The sequence below is a fragment of the Periplaneta americana genome, chromosome 6 (assembly GCF_040183065.1).
Source record: "Periplaneta americana isolate PAMFEO1 chromosome 6, P.americana_PAMFEO1_priV1, whole genome shotgun sequence".
Lineage (NCBI taxonomy): Eukaryota > Metazoa > Arthropoda > Insecta > Blattodea > Blattidae > Periplaneta > Periplaneta americana.
Window position 1 is genome coordinate 29,445,001 of NC_091122.1, and position 17,055 is coordinate 29,462,055.

Sequence of the window (17,055 nt, forward strand, 5' to 3'; positions counted from 1 at the left end):
TGAGAACCCTATTTTACCTGAGATAGGTATGTTAGAGTTCTAAATACATTATTGTAATATTTATATGACATTGATTAATTAAATCTCCTATTGAATTAATCTTATGTTTCAGTTATGAAATTAATAACATTTTACAAATCTATAAATTCAGCAAATCTGTACAACGTTTTATAATTTATACACATGAATGAATGAAATGAAATGAGATGAGATGAAAGTAAGTACTAAAATACAATATTATATTTCAATTAACAAGTTTCGTGAAATATATATTATATTATAACCTAAGCAAACAACTAATCCAAATATTCACTAGCATGTAATTTAAATTTCTGTGGGTTGAAATTTCTGAAGACGTTACACAGTTTTCCGTAAAACAATGTTGTTACAAGCAGATTCTAAATTTTATACAACACATTTATCGTGAATTTATTGTAAATTATTACCCTAATTAATGTCTCTCAACTGTTAAATTAAATATTTACAATAAAATATGTAAAAACTGTAGATAAAAAAATCACCATTAATTTCTGTAAATAGACTACAAAACCTTTAATGGCAAAATCTCATTGCATTAATATTATTCTCATTATATCAATGTATTTTAGATTTATATTTTGCTCCTTATAATGTAGTTCTTTTAAACTATTATTAAATTAATCCTCATCATTTAACTAGCTAGCTTTGTCAACTTAATTATAATTCTTTACATATTGCATATAGACTGAATTGAAATACATTAGCTCATAATAGTACATTATGCAACGAGCCTATAATGGTAGTAATTAAGACGCGAGCATGTTTATGAAACGAGCGCAAGCGAGTTTCATAATTTTCATACAAGCGTCTTAATTACCATTGTAGGCAATTTTCATACGACTTTTTATGCTCGACCATATTTCTAATTTGAAATTATTCATAAGTATTCATGTTATTCTTATCTGACTGGGGAGCGGAACTGACCTCGTGCAATATCTCGTAAATTGTGAGATGTGCGCAGACGCGAAAGTATTGATTTTTTTCGAGAAACAAATGTCATTGACCTTGATATAATCTAGAGAGTAAAGTAAACATTAATCTTGATATAACCTTGAAATTGACTTAGACATTGAAAAACGAGATGACAAATTGAATTTATTTGAATATTATTTACAATTAACGCTAATTATTATAGTAATAGAACATAACCTTCTGCGACAGTATTGGATTTCCAGCCTCCGTGACGTTTCGTTAGTTGTCTTTCGATTGCATATCCGAGAATAATCGATACTTGCGCTTTCATTTTGCTGCAATGGTGTTTTCTGATTCGTGGAACATCTGAACTTTAATGAATAGGTGTACTTTAATGAAGTCCAGTAAAGGGCTGCTACCAGGTGTATAATTACTACATTTCGTCATGGTCGAGCATAAATCAAGTAAATACTTTTTCTTGTAGGTTTTATCTCAAATTAAATAAACATATACTAGTCGTTAAAACGTAATGAAAAATATTCCTGGAGAATCATTAGTGTATTGTAAATAATTCATATTTTAAATATGTATGTCTGTATTGTATTGATTAAGGCTAGTTGAGTGGAAGACAAAGCCTTATGGCTTAACTCCGTGTGCGACTGAAATGATGACGAAAGGTTGTATGTTCTATCATGTTTTTTTTTCTCATCTTATCGTTAAATGATTTAATTCAAATTTCAAATTTATTTACAATTTACATTTGAATTGAATACATATGAATAGATACCCGAAATGAGCATAATGCTCGTGCTCGGGTACAGTCCAGTAGTCTACATCAATTTTACAGGGATCAAATAATAATGCTGATGATATAAATAATAGTAACAATAATAATAATAAAAATAATAATAATAATAATAATAATAATAATAATAATAATAATAATAATAATAGAATAATCGTGACAGAAATGATACAAAGATTGTAATACAGAATAATTCATTAATAATAATAATAATAATAATAATAATAATAATAATAATAATAATAATAATAATGGTGATAAAACAAAAATATTTACAATAATAAAATAAATACTAAGACGGATAAAATAAAATATAAAACCACTAGCGAGAGTTAACACAACTTAAATAAGCATAGGCCTATAATAACCGGAAAAAATGCCAAACTCGAAAATCAACAGAAAAGTTCGTTGTATAGCAGACGACAGCAACCGCCGTATTGACATTGTGTTGTGCATTAATGGTAGTAGGGGGGAGCCGAAAGTCTACGTAACTGCCGTTCTCTTCGAATCTTCTCCTAAAATCATGGGAAGTTAATGCTGAAAAAACAAAATGTCTACGAGTCAAACTGTTCATTATTACCAGGATAAATACAAATAATACTGAAATATATTAATCGAGTTTCAGTTCTAAATCTCTCCTTTTGTGCAAGAGGTATCATATCAAAATATTTTATGAATGGCGGGGAAAATATAAATTTCAATAACTTCCTAGTGACAAGATATAGTGACAAGTACAATCAAGTGTATCTGTGGCGATGCTAAGGAATCATTTATTGGAGATATACTTACAACTTACTTACTTACAAATGGCTTTTAAGGAACCCGGAGGTTCATTGCCGCCCTCACATAAGCCCGCCATCGGTCCCTATCCTGTGCAAGATTAATCCAGTCTCTATCATCACACCCCACCTCCCTCAAATCCATTTTAATATTATCCTCCCTCTACGTCTCGGCCTCCCTAAAGGTCTTTTTCCCTCCGGTCTTCCAACTAACACTCTATATGCATTTCTGGATTCGCCCATACGTGCTACATGCCCTGCCCATCTCAAACGTCTGGATCCAATAGTTGGTCTAAAAATATCCTCCCGTCCTACTTTAGCGTTGAAATCCCCCAATAACATTTTCATGTGATATCTAGGGAACTGATCAAAAGTATGTTCCAATTCCTCATAGAAGCTATCCTTTATATGGTCGTCTTTCTCTTCTGTAGGGGCGTGAGCATTTATAACTATGATGTCGCACCATCTACTCTTAAGTACTAAATATGCTAACCTGTCACTGATAAATTCGACCTTTTTTACTGCTGATTTTATTCTTTTATGAACAAAGAATCCTGTTCCTAATTGGTGATTATTGTTTCCTTCCCCATAATACAGTAAGTAATCTCCTATTTGTGATATGCCATTCCCATCTAACCTAACCTCTTGTACTCCCACGAAGTCTATTCTATATCTAGCTAGTTCTTTTGCTACTAATGTTACCCCTCCTGTTCTATAAAGACTAGTTACGTTCCAAGTGCCAAATCTCAAAACCTTATTCCTTTGCTGTGGTCGTGCCAGAGAATCAGTCCTATTCCGAGGCTTATTGTAGGGATTCGTAACAAGATTGGAGATGTACACTGTTATTAATTACAGTATTTACAGTAAGTATCAAGATCATTTCTCTACCGTTGATAGATTGTCTGATAAAAAAATTACTTAATTTAAAAAAAAAGTTCAGTATTGCTGGAAAGTAACTTCACCATATACAGTATAAGAATGCTCATTCGAAGTATGATACATTATGCGCTCATTAAAAAAAATCCCTCTCCCCGAAAAGAAATGCTGAGTAAAATACTGCAAACAGATAATTACCAAAGTAACTGATAAATCTATATATATAATTTCAACTGGTAATGGAAATTACGGGAAAACGGCTGAACGGATTTTAATAAATGGCCCCTCATTTTGAAGCTTGCAACCCAACGTTTTTCGGAAAAGTAGTAGTTTTCAGTGAAATGTCAATTTTCCTACATAATTTTCCTGTTTTCCAAAATCCATCTGTTGTCAGTTTTGAGAACTAATTTTAGCGAATCACGGCCGACTTGATTGAATTTCGGAACAAAACACACACTACAATAAACAATAAGCTATTACACGAAGGCCATGACCTGCAGGATTGCAGACATATTTAGAGCTCAATTCAATTTGTTATTAAATCTGATTCTGCAGTGTATAATAATTTTTCTGAGTACAGCTGTGTATTGGATATTCAAATCTACGAAACTTGAGGTGCTTTGATGACATTATTATCATTAGAAATTAAATATTATTATAGTTAATACCATGATGCATCTATTTTTCATTAATTGTACATAATACTGATGCTATATTGATGACATGAAAGTGAAACGTTTTGAGGTTATGTAAGTAAATGTAGAGATTATCTTAATTTATATCTTCATTTTTATTATTTACTGAGTGGCTGCTATATATAACTACAAAACTTAAGTAAGATAATAATATTGTTATTAAAAATCAAATATTTTTACACTTATTAGCCCAGTGGGGTTAGGTCTTTTTCATATATTTAATGGCGGTGTAGTGTAGATATTGATATGTGTCATTGTCTTCAGTATTGGCTCGAGAGAGTGCAAAAATTACAGTTCCTAAGGAAAGATAAAAAGGTATTACTTACTGATAAAATAAGAGGCCAAAACATTTTGTAGTCTCCAGATCATTTCAGCAAGATCTCTTAGTAGGATAAAATGATTTTACGCTCTACATTTCAAGTTGTACATGCAGCAGCTATACGAAAATGCTATTGTTCGAAAGCTCAGCAAACCTGACATTTTTTTAACTTTTGCCTACAATCCACAATGGCCTGAAATAGCTACTGCTATCGTCCTGACATTGATACTTGTGTTTTCGCGTTGAAACTCAAAAACTGAAGTTGGATATGTTCAAGAAAAAGTATTTGGCCTAAAAAAATCCATTCAGAGGGAGTATGTTTCATTATTATGGAAGCAAATAACTATCAAAAAGACAAGTATTCTCCGTTGAAAATAAATCTGAAAAATTTTTATTTGAACGTCTAACGAATTTAGTTTGCAGCAGTATTTGCTGCACGAGCCACTAGTTAACTTATAATTCTGTTCGTTTTAAGAGATACTGAATTCTGATTATTTCCATGTCTTTTTGCTGTAATACCATGGATAACAGATAAGTTACACTTAAAATGATATGAAATTAGCTTACTTAAGATCTTAATAGGCAAACTTACATCCTTGTAAATATATTATAATTAATATTGTTCTATTTTATTCCATTTATTCAACAGTATTATTTTCTGTTAGTATTACATGTTAACATTATTATTATTATTATTATTATTATTATTATTATTATTATTGTGCTACTAATAAAGACATCAAATATAAATCAGTCGCTGGAGCTGGAAATCTGAACCGAAGCATTATGAAACCGCAGCCAGTTGCGTGAGGATCTCGGACACAGGCGCTTTAATTAAAGCTTTCCGATATCCCCACCCTATTGATCGCGCCTGATCAATCTCTGTATCAATTTCCATTTATATCTCATTGAATGGGGGTTGTTTGCGATGAAATATGGCACAAGAGAACCTCTCCATTGCGGTGTGAGTAATTGTATGTGGCTGTGACAGACGTTTGTAATACCTAATTATGTACCGAGTGGCCTCTGCAGGTTGTAACGTGTTTATGAGAAGGTGTAAATGAGCCAAGACTTTACGACTCGGTGGAAGGCAGAGTGCATCTCAGGTCGTAATGATAGCGCGTGCGAGAAAGTGTCGAAATGGAGGATTTGATCCTCCTGCTCTTAAGACAGCTGTAATATCCGCTTTACTGTTCTTCTTCTTGCCTTCTTTTAGTATTCAAAATAATATTCACGAGAGATATAAAATTCTCTTCTTACTTTTTCCAAAATAATGGCCACTCGTCGTTAATTCGGGCAAATTTCGGCATCGTCATCATCATTACCGTTAGCATCATCATCAACCTCACCACCACTACCATTTTTTTTATTTAACACTTATGCCACATTTACAGTCTGTCTACAATAGACAATAAGTTAATATTATAAAATAATATGGCATTAATGGAGATGTTATCCCATGACAACACTCCAAAAGAAAACCATCATCATTTGACTTCAAGTATTGACCCGTTTCGTTCTCATATGTAGGGTGGAATTGAAATAATCCTGGAAATTGAAAGGGACTATAGGGTACACTGAAATGGATAGAAAACCTACATACAGTGAAACCTCTGTATTTGGATACCCCTGTATGTTAGACACCTCATTACTAGGGCTAGGATATTGATGACCTATAAATCATGAAAAAAACTCCTAAAAACAATGCATTTATGACCTAAAAATCTCTCAAAAATGCCCTTAAAAATACCCTAAAAATTGATCTTACATAATTGGCTTAGTAGGAAAAGAGGTTTTGTACTACTTAATATTTAGACTAGTAATTAAATTAAATTTTACATAATTTTTTCTAAGTAGTATACTTTAATTAATTATTTTACCTGATGTAGTTTCCATGTATGATCGTTCACCTCTGCTTCAGCATGTGGATGTGAGGTTAGCAGTCGGCTGGTCGGTCTTGGCCCTTCATGGGCTGTAGCGCCATGGAATTACTTTACTTTTAGTTTCCATGTAGTCCACCACAAGGCCACTCTTATCCGGAAATAGCAGGTATAGAGGAGTCTATATTGAAGGGGTGGTTGGACTGATCCATTAAGTGGGGTGTACTACGTTAAAATGACAATATTTGTGTAGAAAAACTATTAAAATATTACACAAAATAATGGGTATTAATGGAAAAATTATGTAAAGGAAATATCAAAGGCAATAAACATTATTTTACATTAATATTAAAATTGTAATAGACTCTCAAAAATTACTATCATAATATTACTCGTATCACAGCATTACCAACCTTCACCTTATAACAATAGAAAAACGATGCAATTAATTACTACTAAAACATACACCCCTATTATACAATTTAATATTTCATCCTACTGTGATTTGTAAATCAGTTAAAAATGAAGACAGAATCAGACTTGTTTTTATTTCCTTTCGAGTGTAGCTATGCTAATAAGCTTATACAGAATGTCAACATGAAATCTCCCTGATTTCAAATTCTAATTTTAAGGAAATTATTAGTCCTAGTATAAAAATTGAAAATGTATTCTTCGAAGAGGTGGAAAAATCAGATATCTTGGAGCAACAATAACAAATATGATACTCGGGAGGAAATTAAACGCAAAATAAATATGGGAATGCGTGGTATTACTCGGTTGAGAAGCTTTTATCATCCAGCCTGCTCTCAAAAATCTGAAAGTTAGAATTTATAAAACAATTACATTACCGGTTCTTCTGTATGGTTGTGAAACTTGGACTCTCACTTTGGGAGAAGAACAGAAGTTAAGGGTGTTTGAGAATAAGGTTCTTAGGAAAATATTTCGATCTAAGAGGGATGAAGTTACACGAGAATGGAGAATGTTACACAACGCAGAACTACACGCATTTTATTCTTCATCTGACATAATTAGGAACATTAAATCCAGACGTTTGAGATGGGCAGGACATGTAGCACGTATGGGCGAATCCATAAATGCATATAGAATGTTAGTTGGGAGACCGGAGGGAATAAGACCTTTGGGGAGGCCGAGACGTAGATAGGAGGATAATATTAAAATGGATTTGAGGGAGGTGGTATATGATGGTAGAGACTGGATTAATCTTGCTCAGGATAGGGACCGATGGCTGACGTGAGTTTCTTGCCCGGGCCAAACTATCGGTTAACACTCCCCGTGGCTAGAAGCGTAACAAACCACGCCTTAATAAATTGTTTTTACGTCTAGTGACTCCCGTTCAGGGTACGTTCGTCTGAAATTCCTTTGGACCGAAATCGGTGATTTCGTTTCAGAGTAACACCACTGAGCTCTCTCTTGTGCTCTTGTCATTTCTGCTAATTATTCAACACCTGCAATAAAAGAATAGAAATACAGAACTTTTTAAGTTACTTTACATGACACTACAAACCTCACATCTCTAGGACTAATAGTTTCCTTAAAATTAGAATTTCAAATCAGGGAAGTTTAATGTGGACACCTTGTATTATCTTACGCCTGATTACATATCGCGAAACCGACTTGGCAGTCACAGTTTCCGTATCAGAAGCTGCAGGATCGTTCTCAGGATTGCTTACGCGTGATCTACCATAGTTCCATCACGAGCACGCCTGCCAAGATTTATTTAGACTGCCCTCTTATCACGAGCGTCGGAGAAGTTGCCGCCATCACGGAGTTCGTGCTTGGAAGCCACAAGAAGCTGCTGTCTCGTCTTCAGATTAAACATGAATCAGAGCAACACCTTCATTTATTATGTATCAATTATCTCTAACTCTGACACAAAGTAATGTAAGCGGAATGATAACGTGAAGTAGCATTTATTCTGCCGTTTGACTGTTCGTTGTAGTCGAGTTTAGAGACATAGATTTTACTCGATCGCCATATGAAACACAGAGTTCGAATCCAAGAACTGCATGTGATATCTCGTTACAACACAAAATATCATTATCATCTCTAAGGGCTGGGCTGAATTTCCTGCATTTTCACTATACATTTAGCTTAATTTTTCTAACAAACTCTAATACATTCTTGACACACATGAATAATTGCTTAAGGTCTCACTGGGGATGAAGGAAATGAGAAAAGTTGTTACGGAAAAATATTATTTCGGAAATAGGGATTCAGAATACAGTAAAACCTCGCTAGTCCGAAATACTCTTAAACAGTATGCGTGACATAAACAGTATGCAAAATATTCGTTGCAACTGAGAACTACAATGTAAGGACGTTCATGAAATGTTCATTTATGAAATGTGTCAAAAATTATGGGATTAAAATTATCAGGAAAATAATTGATATTGAAATAATTATTTCTGGGAAATCTAAACACAATGTAATAGAATGATAGGAATTTTACATTCATACTATGCTAAGGATGCGTCCCTTAAAAGGACAATCATTGAACAGTTTCCACCATGTGCATACTTGGCAGTAGATGCATATCTCTGAGAATATTGACGAAACTAATAATTCATACTTGCTTGCTTGCTTGCTTGCTTCCTTGCTTACTTACTTACTTACTTACTTACTTAACTTACTTACTTACTTACTTACTTACTTACTTACTTTTAAGGAACTCGGAGGTCCTATCCTGAGCGAGATTAATCCAGTCTCTACCATCATATCCCACCTCCCTCAAATCCATTTTAATATTATCTTTCCATCTACGTCTCGCCTTCCCAAAGGTCTTTTTCCCTCCGGCCTCCCAACTAACACTCTATATGCATTTATGGATTCGCCAATACGTGCTACATGCCCTGCCCATCTCAAACGTCTGGATTTAATGTTCCTAATTATGTCAGGTGAAGAATACAATGCGTGCAGTTCTGTGTTGTGTAACTTTCTCCATTCTCCTGTAACTTCATCCCTCTTAGCCCCAAATATTTTCCTAAGTACCTTATTCTCAAACACCCTTAACCTATGTTCCTCTCTCAAAGTGAGAGTCCAAGTTTCACAACCATAAAGAACAACCGGTAGTATAACTGTTTTATAAATTCTAACTTTCAGATTTTTTGACAGCAGACTGGATGATAAAAGCTTCTCAACCGAATAATAACAGGCATTTCCCATATTTATTCTGCGTTTAATTTCCTCCCGAGTATCATTTATTTTTCTTACTGTTGCTCCCAGGTATTTGAATTTTTCCACCTCTTCAAAAGATAAATTTCCAATTTTTATATTTCCATTTCGTACAATATTCTGGTCACGAGACATAATCATATACTTTGTTTTTTCGGGATTTATTTCCAAACCTGTCTCTTTACTTGCTTCAAGTAAAATTCCCGTGTTTGCTATTATTATTATTATTATTATTATTATTATTATTATTATTATTATTATGTTCAAAGAGTTCTCAAAAATTCATAAATCACTGAGCTGAAAAAGTAGTAGACTGATGATATCCTTCTTCACTGTACAGATCACAAAAAATATACATTTCAAAATGAGACTTTTGTTTTACTTCCTGTCTCTTGTTGTATTTTTCCTTTAATGTTTTCCATAATACGGCTTATTTTTATTCCTTCCTTGTGCTGGCGTAGCATTAGTTCCAACTGACTTCTTGCCGTTCGTATATTTCTCTTGGTTCTGCTCGTTGATGTCCATTGCTTATACCAGCCCCTCTTTGCTTTTGTCTCTTGTTTTCCGCATCTGTTTTTATTATGGTTCATTGTCTCTGCGAGTCTCTTTCCAGGCTTCATCTCGTTATCACTGGTTCAGTTCAACAGTCGGGAATTTACTCAGAAATTTCCATTAATTGTGGAGCGTAAAACAACATTGCACACGACCTGTTTCATCAGTTAACATCTGTTAAAGCAATGTTCACCCAATCAATACAGTGACTGGCCAATGACTAGGTAACGATTTTCGAATAATAATAATAATAATAATAATAATAATAATAATAATAATAAAATCTGCTGATGATATGGCGTCGTTAGCAGAAGAAGAGATGATACCGAAGGTACATAAATGCAAACAAGACGAAGACCATAGTTACAAAAAAAAAAAAAAAAGAAGGTAAAGGTGCGAATTGAAAGCGAGGTAGCAGAGGATACCAATGGCAACGGAACCTTTTAATATAAAAAGAAGCATCTTCTGCGGACGTCCAGAAAAAGAACTAAGGAAGAGACTAGTGAAATGCTTTGTGTGGAGTGTGGTACTGTATAGATCAATGGAGGGCATTCCTGCGGCATTGTCGCAGTGATGTCAGACCTTAGCGAAGCATCAAACTTACCCCCTACCTTCCCCTTCCCCCAATTCATGGAAATACTGCGCGTGTACGTGGCGGATTATACTGGATTGCTGTACTTCGGAGCGTCATTAGTGATACAATGTCTTTCGCAGAATCATATGAATCGAGAGGATAACACACTTACAAGAAAGGCGATTCTTTTATTTCTCATGTTTAGGATCAGTTACAAATATTCAGGACGCGAACTTAAATATGTACATTCTTAAATTAGATCACCTGTTAAACGAGTTCAAAGAACACAGATTCAGTGATTTTCAAAGGATGGAAAAAGATTTCAATATTTTTGCCACTCCTTTTCATGTTTAAATTGAAAATGTTATACCAAAATTGCACTTAGAGGTATTGGATTTGCAGAATGATAGCCTCTTGAAAGCAGAATGTGAAGGTCTGAGGGGTTAAAATTTGTTAAAAGATGTCCAGTACTACATATCCACTGCTTAGACAGTTTGCTTAAAAAATAATGAGTACCGTCATTTCCCATAACTATGGTCTTGGAATATAACTATTGTCCACGATACAACTATTCAAATTTTGTACTCCATAACGTAGTACCTCGTTTATCTATATTTTTGCTGTACTGTAGTTTGAATTCAAGTCATTGCAGCTATCTACGAACGGTCTATGTTACTTCTACAATGTTCTTTGAATGGTTGCATCGTGAACCATAGTTATGTTCCAGGACTATAGTTATGGAAATGAGTGATGAATTATGTGTCATCACTCATTGGACTCTACTGAACAAGAGTTCCACAGAATATTATGAAGTTTAATTACAACACTACGTGGTTTTTAACATATTGTTTTATAGTGATCTATACAGTTGCCACGTTCAAACGACACATAATTCATCACTTATTGGACTCTACTGAACAAGAGTTCCACAGAATATTATGAAGTTTAATTACAACATTACGTGGTTTTTAACATATTGTTTTATAGTGATCTATACAGTTGCCACGTTCAAACGACACATAATTCATCACTTATTGGACTCTACTGAACAAGAGTTCCACAGAATATTATGAAGTTTAATTACAACACTACAGTGCATGAGGGTTAAGTTGGCGTGATTTCTACTGTCCTTGTCTGCGGTCCTTGTCTATCGACTGTCAACAGATGTAAGGGGGAAGAGGTTTTCTTTTGTAGAATTCTTGGAATTCCCTTCCCTCCTTCTCCCTTGGCCCTTCTAGAACACACTTTTGCAAACCCAATTAGTGGATCTCTCAGTGGCGTCTTGGCGTTGTTCGAGTTCATGTATTCAGTAGTATTTTGTGAATAGTGAATAGTGAAGTAAGTGTGTGTCCTGTTGTGTCAATTTAATATAATATACAGTAATTCACAATTTAAACAAAATGTTTTCGGAATTGCATGGTTTCCCTGTTATCTTAAACATTGTAATGTGTGTTGTGCTCTTGTTTTTAATAATCATGGTAGGCAATATGGGAAAACGCGGGAAAGCCTTCAAGTCGGACAGTATGAACATGGTTATTAATGTACACAAATTCTTTACTGAAGAATATGAGGCACTGAAATGCGGAAAGCAAACAATATCTGTGTAGAGTGTTATCGAAAGAACCACTGCAGCGACAGATATATCGTCTCGTAGTGTTAGCAGGATTTAAAAAAAAACAAAGGGAGGCACTAGAAAGTGGAAGTGTTCTGCAAACTCCAGGAAAGAAACGCCCAAACAGGACCCCTCAGAAAACTGCAATTGACTCATTTTCTGCCGCCGCTATAAGACGAGTAATTTATTCTTTGTATCGGACTGATTTTTTGCCTAGTTTGAAGGATATAAATGACGCATTAATTAAGGAAAGCTTATTCACTGGAAGCATATGGAGTATGAGAGAAATTCTTAAAAAAATGAAATTTAGGTATGTTAAAAATACTCAAGGCAGAAAATTTTTAATGGAAAGGTCAGATGTTATTTTAAAGAGATTTAAATTCTTAACAAAAATGAAAGAATTACGCGCCACTGGACGCGCCGTTATTTATCTAGACGAAACTTGGGTTAATGTGAACCATACGAAAAGCAAAGTTTGGAAAAGCGGTGATCACGAAATTGACTTCCCACTTCAAACCCCAATAGGAAAAGGTCAACGGTTTATTATTTTACACGCCGGATGTTCGACAGGTTTCATTCCAAACGCGCTTCTAACTTTCAAATCTAAGTCAACCAAGGACTACCACGAGGAGATGGACAGCACTGTATTTAAGAACTGGTTCATTAATCAATTATTACCAAACATTCCTCTCAATAGCATCATTGTAATGGACAATGCCCCCTATCATTCAACAGAATTCAATAAGGCACCAATTTCATCAACACCGAAATCTGAAATGCAGTCCTGGCTTCGTAACAATAACATTGAATTTGACTTACGATCCACGAAACCTGTATTATATGAACTTGTAAAAACTAAAAAAGATAATTTCAAAACATACGAAATCGACCAAATTGCGACAATGCAGTGAGACAACCACCATACCATTGTGATTTAAACGCGATCGAATTAATATGGGGACAGGTTAAAAATGACGTTGAGAAGCGTAATATTTCGTTCAAAAGTAAAGATGTGAAATTGTTGTTTGAGAGCGCTCTTGCAAAAGTGACGGAAGATAATTGGAGAAAGGCCTGTGAACACGTGGAAAAAGTTGAACAATTTTATTGGGAGAAGGACGGACTAGTAGACGAAATTAGCGATCGATTCGTAATAAATTTGGACGACACGGACACGGACGAGGAACTTTCTGGCGGAGAGGAGTCAGAATTTGAAGAGGAAGAGAGTGCCGCCGCTGCTAACTCCTGGTCGCTGGAAGGAGTGTCGACCATACCGCCGTCACCATAAATGAGGGTAGAGAGAGATGGTGAGTATTCTTTCTCTTTCTAAAAGGGACTAGACAAGTAAATCCTCATGGACTGTACGTGGTTTTTAACATATTGTTTTATAGTGATCTATACAGTTGCCACGTTCAAACGACACATAATTCATCACTTATTGGACTCTACTGAACAAGAGTTCCACAGAATATTATGAAGTTTAATTACAACATTACGTGGTTTTTAACATATTGTTTTATAGTGATCTATACAGTTGCCACGTTCAAACGACACATAATTCATCACTTATTGGACTCTACTGAACAAGAGTTCCACAGAATATTATGAAGTTTAATTACAACACTACGTGGTTTTTAACATATTGTTTTATAGTGATCTATACAGTTGCCACGTTCAAACGACACATAATTCATCACTTATTGGACTCTACTGAACAAGAGTTCCACAGAATATTATGAAGTTTAATTACAACACCACGTGGTTTTAACATTATTTTAATTTATGACTTGTAATATTACATTTTAATTGTGGAGATGTTTTGTACACCATTAATCTTAAACAGTTTATCTACCACCAATGTAATAGCTACATAATTTGATATTGAGATATTGTATAATTGTGCCTGAAGATGCCTGAATGGGCGAAAACGTTTGCAATTTGTAGCTCATGTATATAAAACTTAATGACCATATAATATAAGTCATTATTTTACATTGATTTGTCATTTGACAGAGTAACAAATATTATATTGTGTTTATTTATATTAATTGACAATCTGAATATTTTCAACATGCTTTCTAAGTTTCTTAATTTAAATTCAGGAATCTGCCCCTGGGCACGAGTTCTACTCTTTCAGGGGTGAGCTAAAGCTTCATCTGTTTATATTATATTTTATGTTACAATTATTAGCAAAATAAATACATAATAGTACATTATGCAACGAGACTATAATGATAGTAATTAAGAATCGAGTATGGATATTTATGAAACGAGCGCAAACGAGTTTCATAATTTTCATACGAGCTTCTTAATTACCATTATAGGCGAGTTTCATACGACTTTTTATGCTCGACCATATTTCTAACTTGAAATTACCGGTATTCAGATGTATACATTTTATTTGTAACTGACAAGATCGGAAGTGACCTTGTTCTAGGTCGTGAATTGTGAGATGTGCGCAGACGCGAAAGTATTGATTTTTTCCGAGGAACAATAATGTCATTGACCTTGACGCAGTCCCGTTAATTTTGATAATATTATAATCTTGATTATTGAATTCGACATTGAAAAACGAGATGACAAATTGAATTTATTTGAATATTATTTACAATTAACGCTAATTATTATAGTAACAGAACATAACCTTCTGCAACAGTATTGGATTTCCAGCCTCCGTGACTTTTCGCTAATTCTCTTTCGATTGCATATCCGAGAATAATCGATACTTGCGGTTTTATAACGGTACAAAGCTGACTTGTCATTGGCTGAACACATGTAAGCTGAGTTATCATTGGCTGAAGACCTGTACTTTAATGAGTAGGTGTACTTTAATGACATGCATTAAAGGACTGCTACCAGGTATATAATTAGTACATTTCGGCATGGTCGATCATAAAATAAAATAAATGCTACACGTCCATCCGCCCCTTCTTACTATAGAGAAGAATGGTCCATGTTCAGTTAACATTGTGGAACAGGGTAGCCTTGTCCAAGCTCTAAATATTGTATTAGTTTGTTATTACCATTTTATTATAAACTTAAAATTATCTATGGTTGTTGAATGTATATTCGATGGCCGATGAAATTTTTTTTCTCCGCTCCAAGCTTTCATAACAACTGTTCCTACTATAAGCATACAACAATATTTCGGAGGTTGGAACCTACTTAACATGAACGAAGGCAAGAAAGAGAAGCTTACTAAAATATGGGCAACATAAACTAAAGCGTACACGCGGTAGGGGGTCTTGGAGCTAAATGAATATCTATGTGAGTTGAGAGTCTGTTCACTACTTGTCTCACTTTAAGCTACACTGTTCCCAGGAAGAAACTTTGAACATTTGAAGGAGAAGCCAAAAACGTATTAACTTATGGCACAGTCCTTCATGTATGATGCTTTCTCACATGCAATGTTCAGCGGCATTTTCTGTTATACACCTCCACAGTACAGCGAAATCGGATTCCACGCCGTTTCTGCAGTAGTAACTTCAATTTCTAGAACTTGATTAGCGGACAAAATGTTGATAAGCAACTTAAACTAGAATATAACTACGTCGCTAGAGACGTTCAATGTTTAAATACATTCTTGACAAAGCCATACTTTTATTTTTAAGTAGGGTAAAGGTTCGTAATATTGTGATACTAATAATAAGGTAGGTGTCCCTGATATGGCCATGCTAAGGTTTGAGAATTTTTCTAGCCGCCGTTTTGAAAAAAAAAATGTAAACCACTTTTTTCTTACTCGTTCTCAGTCTAATGGACTTTCTTAAAACAATTTCCTTTCCCCATAAAAATAGCTTTAATTGTCCAAAACGTCCCAAATTCCAAAAGTCTACCTAGTGGCCATATCAGGAACATGTGCACATGATATGGCCACCCTTGTTCCATGTTCTACAAATCGTGATTGTTTTCAGTTTGATAGCGCAGTTGTGCTAAAATTAAATAATTTTGGTGTAAAATGAATAAAAATGTCACTTAATCTTTTTTATAATTCAAAAGTGCAGTCAAAACAGGGTTTTCCGTAAAATATTAAGTTGTTTTTCTTAAAATACAAAATGTTTGCGTAATCCCAGCTATAAGGCATGTAAATTTGTCAGGTGAAAAAATAAAAGTGAAATGAACTTGATATGGCCATTGTGTATTTGATATGGCCATATCAGGAGCAGGTAAGCTTTCACGAAAATCGTTTGATTATGAACAACTCGTAAAAGATACGCCATCAACTAAAACACCAATCAACAGAACATTAAAAACTGAATGGAGTACGATGGTTTTCATGAAACAAGTATTTGAAAAACATGCATAAAACAAAGGAGACTTACCAGAGAAAAATAAGAAGAGGTCACATGAAAACCGCAAAACAGGTAACTGACGCCATATTGCTCAACCTAACTGCATGGAAAACGATCAAGTGACATACCTGGATGCCCTTTCACTGGATGCTACTGCAATTTAGCGGATTTTTTTGTTAATTAACTCACAATAGGTGGGTGGCCATATCAGGAACATGGCCATAACAGGAGCACCCACCTTATTATGATAGTTCTTTTTTAGAATTTTTACAATTTTACTGAGCGAGAGGAAGATCGGTTTTTGCGTCAACGTATTAAGGCAGCGGTGACCAAAACTCGATCCCGGTCGGGGCAAGTTACCTGGTTGAGGTTTTTTCCGGGGTTTTCCCTCAACCCAATACCAGCAAATGCTGGGTAACTTTCGGTGCTGGACCCCGGACTCATTTCACCGGCATTATCACCTTCATATCATTCAGACGCTAAATAACCTAGATGTTGATACAGTGTCTTAAAATAATCCAATAAAAAAATAAA

General features: G+C 34.6%; 1 protein-coding gene across 3 annotated transcripts in view; it reads left to right on the forward strand.

The window, feature by feature from the left end:
* Liprin-gamma (liprin protein kazrin) overlaps positions 1-17,055 on the forward strand; it is a 717,975-nt gene that overhangs the window by 453,189 nt on the left and 247,731 nt on the right. The gene's annotated exons all lie outside the window — the stretch shown is intronic.